Source organism: Acanthaster planci, linkage group LG13, assembly GCF_054643075.1.
Source record: "Acanthaster planci isolate LZ-2023a linkage group LG13, COTS_SCS, whole genome shotgun sequence".
NCBI classification, from domain to species: domain Eukaryota; kingdom Metazoa; phylum Echinodermata; class Asteroidea; order Valvatida; family Acanthasteridae; genus Acanthaster; species Acanthaster planci.
The window spans coordinates 6,111,551-6,126,482 of NC_141789.1; the positions used below are offsets into that span (position 1 = coordinate 6,111,551).

The window sequence follows — 14,932 nt, forward strand, 5'->3', positions numbered from 1 at the left end:
CTCGTCAGCAATTCTCGCTCCAAAGATTGCTTTCTTGAGTTTCCAGTTGCCCTTTGGAACAATGGCTACTCGTCAATTAACGCAAGCTGTGCAACGGCAGCATGAAATGAAGAGTGGAGTGCGATGGCACTGCCATTGGGAATCTCTCATTTCAATCATGTAAATAAACACTAAATCCAGTGAACCGATATACCCCGGAGAAATTGTAGAAGGCGATCGATATCCAAGCCAGCATACCTTTCGGAGCAACAAATCTTGATCCTGATAAGTTTTGCAAAAGCTATCGATGGAAAGAGGTTTGTAGAATATTCTTGTACCACTTTAAAAATATTAGTCAGGAATTATGTGGCATACAAAACTGACTGAAAATTATATTTTTCCCTTGATTTCTTTTCATTGATATTTTAAATAAGGCTGAGAACCATTCTTTCAAGAATCTTCTCATCAGCAAATTTATGAAATCTCTGCACTGACACTGGCCCACCCATCCCAGCACAACCCCATACAGCCCTGCTAATGTCACCGATATTATTTCTACCGCTACCTGATGATTTGTGATATTTGGTAAGTTTGAATTAAATTTCCGTACCAAATCAGAATAAAATTAAAGAAATAGTAACCTGAACAAATCCACAACTGACGGGTATTTTCATCGTTTTGTTTGTGTTTGCCTCACATTTTGTGGTAAGAGCCTCAATACTTCAATAGGAATATCTTACATCTGATAATTGTTATTGTCAATAATAATGTTGGAAGTTCCGTAAAACGTATATGATAAGCATCCGTCGGTTTTCTGAACATGAAAAATCTCTACCTTGGTTTATCCATGGTGGGGACATCGTACAGAGCCTACATTACCACTGCCTACTTGATTAATCTATTTTTATGTGATTTACCATCTCCTTTCCAAAGATGTAATCCTAACATCTACGGAAATCCGTGAGGTTGCCCGAGATAGAGCTAAAAGTAACTGGAGGGAGCCTTAATTGTAACCAGCTGCTGCAAAGCTGACTAGTAGTGTCAGTAGTCTGTATAGTCTGTCAACTAAATGGCAGTTGTCTGTAGAAGAAATATATAGGGCTTATCAACATTTTGATGGAGGCCTACGTTGTCGCTTTTTCCACTTATGTCCTACTTTATATTGGTCTTTTTTTCTGTAGAATAATGCATGTGATGCCCCACCCTCATAATGGAGTTGGGTAAAGCTCATAAATTATACAAAGTTGTATATCTTTTTCGAGCTGGAGTACGGTCCTTTGCTATAGTGATGCATCCATGGTATTTGTCCCGGACACGTTCTAATCAATGCGCGTGAACTCGCCGTATAATAAGTGAGCCTGGAAGCATCCATGTTTGTGAACAAACCTATAGAAAATCTAAGTTGTACGGCTTTTGTACGGCTATTTGCACATCTGTGTCTGTTATTCTAAAACCACGTGTTAACAAAGCTTATACAACAAAACCCAAAACGTACAACCAGTAAATGAACGTTTCCTTTTGATGTTTACACTAAGCAAAACGAAACACTCATATAGCTAGTTAACCCAATAAAGCTGCCGCAGCGGTTTTTTTACCCGTAAATTCTTTAACCTTGCAATTGCACTTCGACCCAACCAAGCACGACGCGTTAATATGTTAACCGCGGACATGAAAAAAACAATTCTTAAACGAGTGTACACGTCCTCCGTGGACGTCATCCGGCGTCAAGTGGATTGCACGTTTAGTTTAGTCTACAAAGACGCAACTGTGATTACCATATAAAAGCTGTAGTTATTTTCCAATTTTCCGTATAGGTTTTCCAAAAACATGAATGCACGCAGTAGGCTTCACTTTGTACGGTGATTTAGAGCTCTAGAAAATGTAAAGCAGCTCCACGAGTAGCTGTCCCTAGGACTTGTTTTATCAACTGCGGTTTAAAAACTACATGCCGTTGACCAATAGGAAGGTTAAATTGAATTGAATTCAGCATTTTGTAACAGAATTGTTTTATTAGACTATAACCGTAAAAGCGACCTCTAATGTGCGCGTTGTAGAGCCCTTCGAGTTATGTGTATACATGTAAGTAGCGGAGAACGTTAATTGAAATAGGAGAGAAATGCAGCAAACGCGGCGGCGGATAGGGCCTACATATTGAACCAAGTAACAAGCATAAAAGGTGGCCTAATCCGAAAACTATATAGAGCCATTCGCGCAGCACGAACGTTCGTGCAATATGCTCTTCAACCAGCGTACATTAATCTCCAATAGGAGTTGCAATTAGCCAAAAAAATAATACACATACACGTCAAGTTTTAGAACGCTTGTAACATTTGCACGAGTGTGAGGACACCGCAGTAATGGTGTCCCCTCATATAAGTTTATAAACAAAACTGCATGATCACTTTTATTAAGTTCATGAACTTGGACAAATTTTTAGATAGACAAAATTCTTCCTCTTCCCTTTTTGGTATGGAATGTGTAATTTTCGAGGTGGGCGCGCACTTTACCATTCACATTTTTAAGATTTGCATTATCACTCCAAACGCCTCAAAATGAAGAGGTATCTTTTATACCACTCCTAGTCGCTAAAACCATATCCACTTCTAGAAGCTCTGTGACTGGGGCTATGTTTTTTTATTCTTATCTTCATAATCTCTATGTATATGCTGATATACCGTACTTACCGATTTACAGCCGAAGTATGCCCTGTATATCCACTGTAAAATGAATTGCACTTTATATTAGCTGAGGAAACTTACTGGTCAAGAAACTTGTGATCGACATGTGGTGAAGGAGCAGAAAATGGGAGTGTTCATTATCAACGATAAAGAAACAGATGACGCTACCATATAGTTGGTTCAGCAAAATGCATGATCCATTCGACTTGCTCAGGTGCACTTGCTTTACTGATCACAGGCATTGCACGCTCAACACATATTGTAGGTCGTATGCTACCAGGAAAGCTTTTATCACTAGCTCATCATTGCTCGCCGCATGACCTACACGGTGATGGGTGCCAGACTAAAGTTAGACTTGTGATGAAGTCCTTGCATTGTCCAAAACATTATAGGTTTAGTGGCGTAACTGGGATAAATTTCCGTGGCGCTTAGGGGTGAACAAATTTCACCATTTAAGACAAAGGGCCTAAGATCATTGAAAATGGCAAACAGAATGATGATACACGGACTGAGCTTAACAAAGTTCTTCTTTTTGTTAAATCTCTTGAATTTTCCATCAACAAAACTGCATTCTTAAATGGTTAAAAAGAATGCTCCATGTCACAGGCGTAACTGAGATGGCACCATAAATGGACTGAAAATTCAGTTTCAACTGAAGTAATTTTCCTTGAAGGAAATTCACCGCACACTTGATTAAATATCCATTGCCTTCTGAAATACGAAATTACACATTTTTGAGTCTCATAAATTTCCGAATGAAAAAAAAAAGCTACCGGGTTAAGAACCCAAACAGCTGTGTGATATTTTAGAATTTAAATTAAGCGATTGCGTACACTTGCAAGATAAACTTCCATTGGAGTTGTGCTACGTAAATGAAACTATCTCTGCATCGCAACATGAGCTCCAAATGCGTTTTTGAGTATAAATAGAAAACACTGTCAGCTTCAATTTGACCACCGACACCATTTTTGACGAGGCTACTTTGAGATAAAATGAATGCTACATTTGGGTAGCATTTTGTGGGGATACAAGGAATAAAGCTATTTATTGCAGTGATCTAAAAATCCAGTTATGGGTGACAACTCTATTGGGACAAGTAAAATGATATCTGTCAGACGTTCACGTTGAAGATCCGACCATGATGTTAAAAGTGACCCATGATTTGAACTAATTAGCAAAATATCACTCTCTGGGGGCAATATACTTCGAGGACGATTGGCAAGCCACAGTACAGATCAGCTCATGTTAAGTCTACATGTGCCCCGCATAATAGCCTGCAGGTTAAAAATAGTCTCCCTGGCCTTTGTTGTGGTGGAAGCAGCAAAATGTTCTAGACTTGTCATGGTAACAAAATTTCAAAAGTAAACAAATCTAAAGTGTTTTCCTCCTCAATGGCAGAACAGGTTTTATGTTTGCAGAACGACACAATTTTAAATAAGTTTACCTGGAAAATTAAAATCTTAGAGGTTCTAAAATCACAAGGCACTGACCCCTTAAGATTACGGCGAAGGCCAAGGCTTTTTCCCTCAAGCCTAGGCCCTAAAATCAAGCCATGAGGCCGACTCACGTCCAGGACTAAGCATTAATAGCCTAAATAGGTTTGACGATCATGACACTGAATATTTTGGGCGGTGATGTAGCTGTACAAAATTGCTCAGGGTAGCGTCTTTGGTCAATAACGTCCACTACACATAGGTCTATGACCCTCAACAAATTTAGAAACCTGTTCCTGCAAGACACCTACCGACCGATGTCAGCTATATGTATTACGAAGCTCTCCTGGCGCCCTCTCCTTGTTTATTTATGTCAGATTTCAACCTCTGGAATCTGACTACGGGCATTTTTTGTACAGATATTGGACGACCTTACGAACTCGTTGGTGTTACCTTGCGAGCAACTTTTAGAGACTTTGCTAACACCTTCATGTGACCTCACAAATGCTCCTACGTGACCTCACAACATTTTTGTGTGACCTTGGAAACACCTGTATCTGCATAATGTCTCGTCATGTACAATCATGTGCAATTTACGCATACGTTGGAAAGGGTCAAGAAAAAAAAACACTCCAAAATGCACTTTGGTCAGGATCTAGTTAATGATCGTTGCATCCTAATCCACTTTAGTCTTGAAATTGATGACACCGGGAGCATTTCTTGTACCTGTGACGAGTAGGTTCCATTCTGGTATTGACAGAGTAAATGAGTACTCCAGTACTCATACCGCTAATAGTCTTTGTTGGTAGCGATACATCTGAAGACCCTGGTGCGTCTGGTTCATTTGTTGCTGGAGGTCACTTCTGATGTTTCATTGTCTGGTATCAACCCATGAGTTTCCTTTTGGAATATCGTTAGTAGAGATTTAGTGCTCCAGTCAGTGTTGTAGTATATTGACAAGAATATAATAAAAAATCAGAGCTCTGGTGATTGCTAAGCTTTCGGTAAATGAGAAACTTCTTCAGGGTAAGCAGATTCAGTTCTGAATGAACGCAGAAAACTTCACGTTCATTCCCCTGGATGCAGCGTTCCAAGTTGGAAAATGACGCGCTGCTTCAGCTCCTTATAGCTGTACATCGGATGACGCTTTCCGAAGGATGCAGACGCTTACGTCACTGAGAGTATATGGCGGCGCGCAACCATTGATCTCCATTATAATGGAGATCAATGTGCGCAACAGTGAGACCGGGTGTTTGTTGGCGCACAAGGCGACGCTGGGTCTCTCCGTTGTACAGTTTACCACAGCGACGACACGTAACGCAATAAACCACATTACTTGTAATGCATGTATGATCCCCGCGTATTCTGTAGCTACCGCGGGGGCCGACGACCGACGGGCTGTTAAATATGTAGGGTAGGTTTTACACCTTAGGTGCTGACAAGGGAAATTGCTGCCTGCTATTGACGGCGAGACGGAATCTAACCAAGAACATACAACCTTGTCTCCGACAGAACGATCGCGCATAAACGCGCAAATTGGGAATTCGGTGAAAATGGAAGCTGTGGACGCATCATTTCCGAGTGTACGAAAATGTTTTGAGAATAACATCACGCACCGGGATGTTTCGAGGGTGGTATGTGAGTACGAGGGGGACGCGATCACGTTGCTTGACCCCGTTGGATTTCAGAGCCGTTTCGCGCAGGATTGAAGATACGGTGTTGTTGAGGGGTCCAGAAGTCAAGATGACCGCCTCTACCGCAAGGTGTACCGCAAACCCACTCACACCAACAGATACCTCAACAGCTCCTCCTTCCATCACCCCAAAATCAAGTCGCCTGTCAACCAAGCCCTTGTTCTCACAAACAACATCTGCGATAAGGAACACCTCCACATCTCCACAGCACTTCAACGAAACGGCTACAAGCCCCAGCAGATCAAGACTCAAGACCCAAGGCCAAGATCCCCTCCCGGCCGAAGGGTCTCCTATACCCAAAGCCAAACGGATAAGGCCCCTAGTTCTGTTACTCTCCCCTACCTAGGTTGTACTTCCCTTGAACAAACATGACATCAAGGTATTCCACACAGCCCCTTTCAAGATCCACGGCATGCTGACATCCCAACCTATGCCCAACTGACACGCTTCACTGACCTGCTGGACCCCGTCCCGCATAAGCGCCCAGCTGTATCCACCACTAGCACCCTCGTCACATCCCACTGCATCCAGTCACCTTATATAAACAGCTCCATCTTCAGCATCTCTTCAGTTTCCTGACGACGGACTAAGCACGCAGTCCAAACCACATAAATGTATACTAAAAAGAGATGTATGCCTTCGCATGGTGCTACCGTGAGCCTTTCCACCTATTGCTGTCTTTCACCATGAATAGCCTGAAATTCCATCTAACACGCACAAGGTTGATTAATCAGAAAATTTGTCTCGTCTCCTGACCTCATTACGAAGGCTATTTTTTTTATTTAAAATCCAGCTGATGGTTCTTAATAACTTTTCGGTCTTAATTTGGGTGCACACATGCCCATATAAGCATGGGTGGGGAATGGGTACTGACACTCAAAATGAATTCAACATGCAAATAAAACGTAGGAGTATAGAACATGTATAGGTATGGTTAATAACGACCCACTGCCGTCCCCAGAAATATGTTCCTCATGTTGCAAAAAGTTGGATTTCTAGTGGAGGAGTTCATATTGAGTGTCCTCTTTGTTGATCTCGAAAGCTATGTGAATGCAGCTGTTCCATGCACTGGACATTGCCCATGAACTCTGATAGTACAAGATGTAGTAGTGGTATGTATGTATTAGGGGCGAGTTGACTTGCTGATCATAAAGACCGTAAAGCGTATATGTACTGGATCGTGAGGAAGTGCTATGCCAGACTGAAGAAAAATGTACCAAGGAGAACAAGATGATTCAAAATGGTAGATCTTCTGTGGTTCAAGATGGGGACTAATGTTGAAAAAAGTTCTGATGATGAGAGCGTGGAGGGTGTAGGGGGCGATTTTTACGGTTGGTTCGGGTTAAATAGTTACATCAATGTCGTAACTAAAATGAATCAGAAGGCACCCTACATTATTTTTAAAACCTAAATACAGGCCCACAAGCAAAGATGTACTGTACAGATATCTACGTCAACCAACAAAAATAATAAATTTAATGCAAAAGAATACTTGCTTATGAGGCACCACAGTCCCAAGATATCTCGTTGAACGCTTTAAGGTCACAGTATAAACAGAGTGTACATGATGAAAACAGGTATCTCATAACAAGGGCACGGTGTTAGCTGTGATCATGATCATAAGACAAGTGAGGTGGGCCCAAATTTGTAACAAAGCGGTTTCAACTTACAAAGAAAAACCTGGACGCTATATGGTATGCACTATCGGGGTACTACAATCTTATTAAACACCATCAAGATGAGGTACGTCTCATAATAAGCACATGCAAGAAAAACGGCAGGACAGAGTTTTGAACACACACCCCAAAACATTGAATAGGACAACAAAAAATTAGAACAAACAACACTTGTCCGATTAGCTGCAGTCCTCCTAGATGTCCGAAGATTGTTCGTTGATCGAGATCAATCCGGTGAGTGGTCCGAAAGAAAAAGTGACAAAAATGTTAAGCGGAAAGTTCCACGCTTACACCGTGAGTGACAAACAAGCAAGATTGCAACCGGAGAACAGCGTCACTCAGCGGGAAACGCGTGTGTCACGCGGGGTGCATCCAGCAAAAAGTGGGTCCGGCACTACACACACAAAAAACAGCTACATGAAGACGACGACTCCAACAACAGTGCAGCATTACAGGAACGGGAGTAGCAAAGCTTGACACTCCAGCCACCGTCAAACCAAAGTGAAAGTACATACATGGCGCCGTGCTGGTCAGCGGGAAGAAACAATGGGCCGCAGACAGTGGTAGAAAATCTTCTCCAAAGTATAGGACGTGCGCAAGTTCTCCTCCAAAGGAAACTCCGGTGGATTAATGTACAAAGTGGAAACGGCAGTACACTAAACAGGTTCCCAGAATGGCTAAAAGTAGGCGAAATTTGCGGATAAAAACGGCACAATGAATAAACTGATCACCGGCCGTGGTGAGTTAAAGCGAGAGAGAGGGGGAAAATGGGCATGTACTCGGCCGGAGAGGGTGCGTGCAGGGAGGAAAAAAAAAGAAACAAACTAACACTTCGGAAGCTGGTTGGATAAACAGAGGGAAGCTAGTACACATCCATAAGGAAGTAAATAATTATAATAAAGGCCAGCTCCCGGGTCAAGAAAAGAATGCGGCTACAAGGTATATATCGTCTGGCTGCTACAAGGGGATTGGAGCCTGCATGTAGTTACGGAGAAGGGTGATATAAAGGTTGATTTTTCACTGTAAAGTTTACAGTACTTTAGTGGCAGTGCAAACGCCAGTAATATAGTGTAAATGAATTACAGTGATTTTCTTGCGGTAGATTACCGTTATTATTTGGACAGCAATTAATAATAAACGTGACACTGACAGTATTCATCGCGGCCGATTTACATTAACGTACTGTAGACAGCCGCAGTAGAGAACTGTTTTGATTAATACGGTCGTTTCACAATAGTGCGCCACCAAGAGTTTGCAACGCGTTGGCCAATCACAGTGCACGAAATTTGTCGACCCAATGCGCGTTTGGAAAGGGTCGACAAATTTCGCGCGTTATGACTGGCCAACGCGTTGCAAACTCTTGGTGGCGCACTATTGTGAATCGTCTGTATTGATTTTCAGGTTCTGCGGGCCAGGTACAAAATGTGCATCGATGCCTCTTTTTACCCATATTGACCAATCGAAAGTCATTATTTTTACCTCATTAGCATAATTTGTGGAGGAAATATGGAGGGATTGTGGTGACGCAAGTGGTCATTAGATAGGGGCTATACGTTAGTATAGGGGAAGTTTGGTATTTTTGTGAGGGACTTGTGTAAATGAAAATTATTAAAGGAGCATACCAGTTTAAAATACGGTTAAGGATTTAATCTAAGGTTTCACTATGTTATTGATTGAGAGGGTCCATAACAAATGGTTGTTATTAGTTAAAATTGAAAATTGTACGGTATCCAGACTGTAAAAGCTGTTGTTTTATTCAGTAAATAGGAGAGTCTGTTTTGGGGCCGAAGTCCCACCCAAGAGGTATCTCATTAACAAAGAAAATTTGCATATCTTTGACGTACGTTTTAGAAGACGTCGTCGCGCCGCTAGCCCACGTATGTTCACCCACCCTGCCGGCGCTCCACTGAGTTAATACATGGATTTGTATGGGGTTGTGCACGACGGGCGAGCCGCGTTCCGGTCGTGCCTCCTACGATTACGGCTTTGGATTATGATCAAACGGTGAAGAGCCGTAGCTAGTGTTCGAAATTAGTGGATATTGTAATCTAACATGGAGACGCCGCACGGCGTGTTGCCAACATCGTACGTATAGCGTGCAACATAAACCGCTGAAACTATTTCTTACAGGAATTTTTCTGGAGATATGTCCCACATGTATTTTAGAAAGGACATTTGTAACAACATACACGATAAAGCGAAAAGTACTACATTTTTGTGATATTAAGTGATACTTTATGCAACATTGGCGTTTAGGTCCACAGAAGCCAGTAGTGATCCTGGATATATCATAAAGTAATTTTTATCGATGCCACTGAACTCTATACTGAATTCTATAATGTTCGAATATTAACTATTATGTATACACACACAGTCTTTGTACGTGCGGCAGATTATGTAATGGTAGCGCACACGATTCTGTATGTGACCTGCGTGTGACTCTAGGCCACAGTGTATGACATCAACGTAGTCATGAATATTCTCGTTGTACGTCCGCGAAATTTCCTGTAAACTGACGATATTTCCAGTTACCTGGTGTATTTTTCCGTAAGTCTCTTGTAAGATTAAGTCATGCTGAAGAGGCTATTTTAAGAAACTTACGTAATGAGAAGAAAATTCTAGAGGAATTGTAGACTATAAAATACGGGCTCTGGCAGACAAGGCAGGAGAGACAGAGAGAAAGACTAGACACACACCGCAAGAGGGATTTTGGAAAGCAATTCTACCCTCTGCAGGCTGTGAGAAGTCTTTGACTTGTTGACTTCTGCACCATTTCAACCTGTGGTGGCGAGTCGTCTGTGGAGCGACACTTGTGAGAAAAGTTCGTCTAGACCAAGTGAAGTGCAAAACTGAATTTTTTTCCGGAAGAGACAGTTTGTGAACTGCATGAATCCAGTTTCAGTTTGTGGGATCATCAAGTCCTGTATCTGCGACGGTCATCACGCCCTCGCCGTTTCACCTCGAGCCCGGTCATTCTTATTCGACGTGGTCTTTGTCCCCGTTGCAACTCATTTTTATTTTTAATTTTTTTTTTGCTCACGGTCAAGGACTGAACTATTTTTTTCGCCATCTGTGGAGTCCAGCATTCTTCACTACAGTGCCTGCCAAGATTTTGCCCTCAAGAACATCTTGTTTATATAAGATCTTTTCTTGATTGTTTATCCTTATCGTTGTAAACTAGTTCCAATCGCCATTTAATTTGTTATCCTTTGTTTTTTTACATGCTAAATGTAACATTCTCATTAAATCATACTTGTTTATTTATTTCTCATATCAGTGAGATCTTGTTTGATTTCTTTGTTGCATCGGAGAAAATTCTGGCTTCAGAATAATGAAATAGTTTGGAGTTTTCGGATCGTAACAGCTCGACTTTTGGTTATGTAATGACTTGCTGTGATAGAGTAAAATTACAGTGTGAACCAAATTTAAGTTCTTGAATCTGGCAGTAAAAAATGTAGCAAGCTAATGAGCATCAGGATGGCCTGTAGTTCAGCGCTGGCTTCACCTTTATGTATTTTATGATTTCTTTGTTGCATCGGAGAAAATTCTGGCTTCAGAATAATGAAATAGTTTGGAGTTTTCGGATCGTAACAGCTCGACTTTTGGTTATGTAATGACTTGCTGTGATAGAGTAAAAATACAGTGTGAACCAAATTTAAGTTCTTGAATCTGGCAGTAAAAAATGTAGCAAGCTAATGAGCATCAGGATGGCCTGTAGTTCAGCGCTGGCTTCACCTTTATGTATTTCAAATTCGTGGGAAAACTCTGGATTCAAGAATATCATAATTTTTATAGGAAAAGAGGAAATCAACGAAATCCACCGCTCGGAAAAGGCTACTGCTGCATGAGATGACTGAATTACAAAAGAATTACACCAGACATCTCGTTTTCATCACAAAAGCTATGTCAGCATTCGGCCCTGAATAGTAAGCTTTATAGCTCCATGGCAAAAGTGGAGGGAGGAAAGATATACATTAGCTCGTCAGTGCTTGTCCAGTTTTATAGCTCCATAGATATATTGGGTCGAGTTCGAAAAATCAATCCAATTTTTGTGTGTTTTAGAGGTCGTACCGACCAGCTGTGTTGCCAAAGCCCGTGAGAACATCCACAAAGATGAGATAAGACTGCACAACTTCAAAATGATTTGGATATCGAAAGTCAAGCTGACCAGGGCCAAATGATCAGGACCGAAGGCGAGCTCCAAACTGTGCAGAGCGCATTTCTAGCCACAGTGTTTTCTCCCGGGAACATGTATGCCTCGTTTGGAATTAAATCTAAACGATTGCTGAAGTCATACGCCGCGGCCACGATCTTTGGGAAATTAAAGAAAATCCGTGAGCTATGACGAAGATATTATGGTGTACTATTTACGACAAACATTTCTCTCCCTCCAGGCGACGCGACCAGACGACGTGACGGCACGACGGCTCCCTTGCGTCGTGCCGCCGGGTCGCACCTTCACCTTCTTGCCATTACTTTTGTACACACACGACGCGTCGCGTCGTGCATCGCGTCGTGCCGTCGCCCGTCGCCCGTCGCGTCGTGCTACTTTAGGTCCTTTCCATGTTGCATTTTTTGCCGCTTAAACGTCGCCCCTTCCGTCGCCCGTCGCGTCGAGCTGTCGTGCGTCGCGTCGTGCGTCGTGTCGTGTATTGCGTCGCCTGAAGCACGACGCGACGCACGACACGACACGACGCGACGCGTCGTGTGCTGTTGCCCTTTACTTCATGGTGTTTATAGAAGGCGCCGTTACTGTTTTCTTTCATTTCCTTCCCCCGGCCCTTGCTTGCACAGTACATGCCATGGGTACCAGGCCATGATTCTGTTGTTCTTTTTCGTGGATTCTTTCTAACTTTGTGTTTTCATTAAGAGTGATTTGTTGAAGAAAACTCTTCAACAAATCTAAATCGGCATTGTCTCCAGGAAATATATAACATTAACGTTAGCCACAACAATGTTTTAGCTTTTCCTAATCTAATTGTGATTTTTCTAATAAATATTGTAAATCCATTCTAAGATACAATATATCAATCATTATTACGTGCTTGCGGAAATGTAACATGCAGATCTGATGAGAAATTAAGCGCGAGGCCAAACAGAGAGGAAGAAAAGACACCGTCACAACGGTAGCAGGATCTACAGTGTTTTATTAAGAAACACGCCGGCGGACTAATATCATTGAAAGTGTGGTGCTGATGAAGTTAACGAGGCAGACTAAATTGGAGGAAGACTGAAGACTGAATATTCTGAGGGTAATAATATAGTGCAGGCTGGATGGTAACTACTTAAACCCGTGTTCAAACTTGCGGTCGCACAATTGTAGACAAGTTATCTGGAGGAGTGAGTGAACTACTTGGAAACTCCTGGCACGGATCACAGACAAATATTTATAAGGTTACAAATCTACCACAAATGGGAACTTCATCAACGGTCTTAAAAAGAAATTGGACAAACATTCGAACCAGGATCAGCCGGGTAAAAAAGTGACGAATTCTGGGCTTACACTTATTATGCGAGAGCACCTACATACCCAGATTTTCTTTTTGCTCGTTTTCATTTTTTTGGGATATAATATGACACAACTAATTCAATTTGATGAACAGATGAAAAAGCCCCACCCCCCCCAAAAAAAATCAGCGCCTGCGGCTCAGGTCCTGTATTTTGCAAGCGTGTTGGACGGAGATTAGAGAAAACAAAAGAAATCATTGACTGGGAAATTAAGGAGTGACGAATTCTGAGCTTGCAGTTTCCACTTAATTTGAGAAAGCAATTCCTATTTATTCGGATTTTCTTGTCCACTTTTATCATTTCTTTCAATAAAATATGACTGAAATTAATCTCAATCAATGAATCGATGAGATAAAAACCAATGAAAAATCCACACCAAAGAGCGAATAGCATGCACTTTGCAAGAAAGGTGAAAGACAGTAAAGGCGCCCTCTATAAACACCATGAAGTAAAGGGCAACAGCACACGACGCGTCGCGCGTCGTGTCGTGTCGTGCGTCGCGTCGTGCTTCAGGCGACGCGATGCACGACACAATGCACGACGCGACGCACGACAGCACGACGCGACGGGCGACGGAAGGGGCGAACGTTTAGGCGGCAAAAAATGCAACATGGAAAATACCTAAAGTAGCACGACGCGACGGGCGACGGCACGACGCGACGCACGACGCGACGCGTCGTGTGTGTACAAAAGTAATGGCAAGAAGGCAAAGGTGCGACCCGACGGCACGACGCAAGGGAGCCGTCGTGCCGTCGCGTCGTCTGGTCGCGTCGCCTGGAGGGAGGCTAAAGAGAGAGAGAAATGTTTGTCGTAAATAGTACACCATAAGATATGGAATTCCATATCTGCCGTCGTGCGTCGTGCGTCGCGCGTCGCCCGTCGTGCGTCGCCCGTCGTGCGTCGCCCGTGTTTTTTTTGTCACGATTGCGCACTGGTATTTTTAACTTTGATCGCTTCACATGTACATATCCTTGTTCGATCGATCCACCATGCCTGACTCTCATTTTAGCAATAGAACTAGAAGATGTACATGTATTCGTTTTTGCAGTTGCGCCAAACTCCAATTGAAAGAAGAAATAATATCCTGATGTCGGTTAAGTAACGTTTATATGAAATAATACCATTTTGGTTACATAATTATTTATGTAATTATTAACAAAATAGACTTTTGTTAGGGTAGATTGTTTTTCTCGATAACTTAGTTACTCTAGACGTAACTTTACTCGTTAACAGCCTAACTTTAGGTCTATAGCCTATGTAATATTTCTGTCTGTCCCTGCACGATATCCCACAGAACGGAATGTAAATAATAAATTATTTACAATGTTTGATTCCTTAATAGTTTTCATAAGAGACGAACTGATTCAGCATTATTTTGAGGGCGGGTATACCTATGATGAAATTTGCTGTATAGGTTGGCTCACAGAAGTCTTTTAAGCAGTAACTTTACTTGTTAGCCCCATAAATAATGCTGATGTGCTGCACAACCTGTTCTGATTGGTCTATCCACCATGGCATACACACCCACAAAAACAAACACGTCATATTTTCTTAAACTTAAACCAAGTGGTAATTGCCCCTAACAATATATTTAATAAACAGTTTGTTATCCACAGCACTGTCTAGTATTTCTGGATTTCAAGGTGAAAAACACTTGGTTGAATTCTCAGAGAGGCGATATTTTCTTGTCAAGGGGCAGTGGTAGTCTAGCATTATTGGAATTAATTATGTGACTAGTATATGCTTTGCAGGTGGGATTTGTACTTGCCTTATTCGGAAAAGATCTTTAGAAGTGAATGGAATCATCACATTGTCATTTATTAATCCCAGGCTTTTGCAGGTCCTATGCAACCCATTTGATGTACATGTACATGTGAAACGATCAAGGGTCAAAGTTAAAAATACCACCGCGCAATCGTGACAAAAAAAACCCAAAAAAACACGGGCGACGCACGACGGACGAC

At 42.1% G+C, this 14,932-nt stretch overlaps 1 protein-coding gene across 2 annotated transcripts in view; it reads right to left on the minus strand.

The window, feature by feature from the left end:
- LOC110982441 (alpha-1A adrenergic receptor-like) overlaps window positions 1-14,932 on the minus strand; it is a 73,605-nt gene that overhangs the window by 19,217 nt on the left and 39,456 nt on the right. The window lies entirely within an intron of this gene.